This window comes from Theobroma umbraticum, unplaced genomic scaffold (assembly GCF_002168275.2).
Source record: "Theobroma umbraticum cultivar Fairchild unplaced genomic scaffold, ASM216827v3 scaffold_30.0, whole genome shotgun sequence".
NCBI classification, from domain to species: Eukaryota; Viridiplantae; Streptophyta; class Magnoliopsida; order Malvales; family Malvaceae; genus Theobroma; species Theobroma umbraticum.
The window spans coordinates 10,773,838-10,779,022 of NW_018397254.1; the positions used below are offsets into that span (position 1 = coordinate 10,773,838).

Sequence of the window (5,185 nt, forward strand, 5' to 3'; positions counted from 1 at the left end):
TAATCCAATTGAGAATGACAGGTGTTAATCAATTAACCCAATCCATTATTCTACTTTTATATATTATAAATATACAAGTAGGCCTAATAAAATTCATTGGAAAGACATTGGGAGAGTTCTTGGATATTTTAAAAGAACTAAAAATTTTATCTTACATTATCCAGACTATCCATGAGTATCAGAAGAATACCCTGATGCAAGTTGGATTACCAGTATAAATGATATTAAGTCTACGTCAAGTTGGATTTTTACATTAGGAGTTGGTGCCATTAGTTGGGCCTTTAAGAAACAAATTTGTATCGCACTTTCAACAATGGAGTATAAGGTTATAGCTTTAGCTGTAGCAGGAAAAAAAGCGAAATGGTTGAGAAATTTATTATTAAATATAAAGTTGTAGCCACAACCAATACCAACCATTTTCTTATATTGTGATAGTGCTGCCATAGTGTCTAGAGTATATAGTGAAGTCCATAATGAAAAATTTAGACATATTAGTTTAAGAAATGATTATATTAAAGAATTAATCTCTAATGGGGTAATTACCATAACATATGTTAAATCTGCAAGTAATTTAGTAGATTTTTTGAAAAAGGTTTACCACAGGATTTGGTACGTAATATTGCAAAAGAAATAGATTAAAAACCCTTATTAGACACCAATAGTAGGAACCCAACTTTTAATTAGTAACATCTAATTACAAAGTTTACACCCGAGCATTTAGTTTACTGGTTGGTACATGATTTCTTTACTTAAAAAGAAAAGTTCGAATCCTCTTTCCCTTAATTATATAAATAAAAAAAAACCTTTAATTACAAAATTCAATGAATAAAAACAAGTTATTGTTATGTGTTTGTAATGCACTATTAGAAGCCATTCCTCAAAATCTTGTTTGAAAATAGTGCAGTCCATTGCATATAGAGATTGAGTTTATACTCTTAATGGAGTTTGAATATTATAGTATAGAAAAAAAATATCTAAAGCGATGGGGACAGTAATAAAGACTCCACTACATAAACATAAAGAGTGGTGTTGCTTCAACAGAAAAAATTGAAATAAATAAAGAAAGATCTATTAAATCCTAAAGGATAACCGTTACAATCTTTTTACACTAAGTTTCTTATTCTGAAAAATTAAAAATCATCTTTAAGGACAGTAAAATCACACCTCCGACTTCTTTCTATTTTCACTTGCTTTATTATTTTTCATTTGTTTCTCAAATTTTGCAACATCAATTTGGGTTCTATTCATTTTCTTCCAGGATTTGTCAATCAAATCAATTATGTTTTGGCAAGCCAGTGCCTCCGAGCAACCAATTTCCTTCATGTGTGTGTTATTGAGTTTCCGCTTTCACCTCTCTTTAACTCGTCCTATATGACAAATGAAAACAAGCATTTCAATTCAAAATGCCAGATGAAATTTTAGCAAGAAAATCAGAGTATAGTCGTCTGCTCATATTCTTAATATAATTAGCATACCTTCCAAGTACCTAAATCATTGCAAAGTCGAAAAATAAGGGATGGCCAACGAAGGAGATCATTTACTTTTTTAAGCTTTCAAGTGCCTAGTTGGTTATATTTGAAATCTGTAAAATGTAGGCATGGACTAATAAAAGAAGCTTGAAAATGGACACCCATGCATTTTCAATATATTCTTGGAATGTTGGAGTGTGTTTGCTATGGGACCATTTTGCTTCTTGAAGAAATGCTTTGCATAAATCAACCCATTGAAAGAAGAACCGAAACATTAATACTCTAGTGATAAGCAACAAAAAATGAAAAATTTTTAAACTTTTATGATGTATCACACCGCTTTTGTTAAGTATAGGAAGACGTTTCTCTATGGTTTTTCAGTGTGTCATAAGCCATCTCATTTACAGAGTTATAAAGTGCAAGAAAACATAAGTTCATATAGTCTGGAAGATTTTCCATAACAGATACCAAATAAGATTGGAATCACTTTAAATTTTTATGTTGGTATAGTAAAAAGGAAAACCAGCAACCCTTTGAACAGCATTAGTGAATAACTCTAGTTCGTTCAAAGTTCCATAAACATTGTAAACATCATCGATTGTAGTTATGAGGAGGCCAGTTTGGTTGGACCTTTACAATAATTGTTGAACTGAGGTTCAGAAACCATCCTAACCATCCAAAAGAACCATTCCATGAGCCTATCCCTTGCAAAATTCAACTTACTTGCTAGTCCTATAACCATCCACCATCTAGTCAATGTTGGTGCAAATGAGATTTAGATGGAATTCAAGGAACTAACAAAATTGACTTCAAGTGAGGCTTTCAATAGATAATTTTTTTAAGACTTATTTCGCTCCTACCACTTGATATACAAAAAGAAAATTATGTGAATAGCTTTAAGAATACAATGAAGCCAACACCTAACTTCACCTTTACACTTTACAAGAGTAAACCGCTAGATACACCTAAAGGTTTGTAAAGTTATTTGGTCTTAAAGCCTATTTTCTGTAGCATATACATTATAAGGAATTTGGATTCCTTGATAGATGATGGGAACTCAAGCATTTATATATACTTTCAAAGCATAACGCTTCTATCTCTCTTGATTATTATTTGTTTTGGTGTGTCAAAATAGTTGACAATAAGTTCTTTATATAAGCTTGCAAGTGTTTCTTCTCAAATACACAACCCTTTTATATAGGCACCTTTTTATCTTGAAGATACTTTTATATTTTGCAAGACATAATCATTAAATAAAGGTATTGTTTTAATAATCACATTATGAAAGGATAATCATTCATTCCATAAGATATAATTTTTGAGTTATAATATGAAAAAATAACTTTTTATATACAAACTTTTGAGCTATGATATTTTTTCAATTGTCTCATAACCTTTCAAATTTTAAGGTATTTTTTCAAAATATCACTTTTCCAAGAAACATAACTATTCATATGAAAAAATCACTTACAATTCAATAATCACACTATGTCACTCTATGTGACATAACTTTTGTTAACTAAAATAGTTTCTTATATTAAGGGAAAACCTTTTATTTTGAAAATACGTCAATAATCCCCCACCATTTTCAAAATTCTCAAATACCAACAACTTGAAAAATCTTTTGCATAAATGAAGCTATCTCATAGATTTAAACCTACACTTAGTGAGTGTGGTTGATTTAAATCTAAATTGAATGGTTGACCAAGTATTGAACTATCGATTTTTTATTTGACTAGTCGAGCCATCAAATACAAACAAGCTTGATCCACATGAGAATAGTCACAGGTTCTTATACCTACCTAGGATGCGTTTAATCAAAAGAAGAGAAATTGAAAAAGATTCTATCAAAATTCAATTGCAAATTGTTGATAATCCAACATTTTCCATTGAAATTGCATTAGAGATTTCAACATAATTTTTTTCAAGCTTTTGCTAGAATTCTATCGAAATTCCATCAGAATCACATGGGACTTCCATCTGAATCTCTGATCAAATTTTGTCAAAAATATTGTATTTATCCTCAATGTTAACAACAGTTGTACAACAAACAAATATATGCTCATAAACAAAGTAAATTATTTATATTAAATATTTTAAAATTGAAACAAGAAATATCCAAATATTTATAAAACATTCATATCAAACTTAAATATAAAGTAGTCACAAAATATCAACTTTTGCAAATATGAATAATACCATTTCATGGAATGCCGTCGTCACTTGTTGTAGCCTCTCTCGCATAGGAGTTTGCCTATAGTTGGAGCCACAATACCTCCCATCATATGCATCATTCGCTCCATGCAATGCTTTATATTTTGGATATTTTCATTATTTACCTTCATCTGCTCACGCATTTGTAGCATGTCTGGAAAGATTTTACACTTGCGTTTGTAGAGAATCTTGATGGGAAGCATTTGTATTGAAATTAAGGGTCACACGTTGACTCATACGCAGGGGTAGTAAATCGTACTACATTAAGTAAAGTTACAGCATGAACCTATATACCAAATCCATGCACATGAGTATGAGTGGTTTGCAATCCTTCAATTGCTTGAGACCAAGCCTGTAGATCGAACTTTGGCTATGAGGATAAGACATCACCATATTTCTATAATAATACAAAAATAAAAATAATTTTACAAACAAATTTAAAAATAATATAATTCAATAAAAAATTTCAATATTTAAAATAATCATTGTCAACATTTAAAATATAATGTAAAAAAGTTTACTTACACTAATAGCTTTTGATTTATTGCCAACAAATTATCGCGTCCTACTAAATGTTTATGCTTGCAGTTGAAGATTTCAAAAAATGCGATAGGTCATCCAACTCGATTGACTTCATTCATTTACAATAATATAATATGAAACAAACCAACAAGCATCAATAGTAAAATAAAATAAAATATGCAACAAAATTTCATCGAAGTAATATTATATGCACTAATTAGTAATGCTCAAAAGAATGCCACATTTGACAAAGTTATTTCTCAGTCAAAATGGAAAAATAATGTCATTAATGAAGGAATAAAGAAAAGGAATTTAGTGAAAATAGTTCACACCATCCTTTTTGCATGAAAAAAAAAATACTTAAGCCACCTCTGTGCATTGTAATGCTTCTCTCTTTTTGCATTAGGCAATTTACTTTTAGTTTTTGGATTGGTTTTGCCATTTCTCGATACTCTCTCTGTTCATTATCATAAGAGCATCGTAAATTTTGATAGTGATCCACAATCTAAACATTTATTTATAATCCTTAATGTTAGTGACATCAATATCTACAGCTGCATTTTCCTTCTCTTTTATTAACACGTCTTTCAATGGAGCCTTACAAATCTTTTCTCATATTTTTTGAAACGCAACAGCCTCTATTGAGGACCACATAATATTATCCAAGCATAAAGGTTACTATAAATAAAGTATTATAAACCCCAAGTCAATGAAAAATAAACATGTATTTAATTTAACAACACACTTAATACCTCAAATTTCTTACACATTAATTCTTTTAAATCATTAGCAACTTTTTCCATGTTGCCAATGGATCATTAAAGTGAATTTTGATTATTCTTATTATTTTTGTGGTTACCTTTGACTTCACAAAAATATTGCCTCATAATCCAAGATAATCATTAGATATTAAAATCTATAATTAATTAAATTATATAATTATTAAATCAAACCTCAAGTTTGGATCTATTGGCGTTTGT

At 29.6% G+C, this 5,185-nt stretch overlaps 1 pseudogene; it reads right to left on the bottom strand.

The window, feature by feature from the left end:
• Window positions 1–1,158: 1,158 nt before the first annotated feature.
• On the bottom strand, window positions 1,159–2,238 carry LOC149527762 (putative terpene synthase 12; annotated as a pseudogene).
• Between the last annotated feature and the right edge of the window lie 2,947 nt (window positions 2,239–5,185).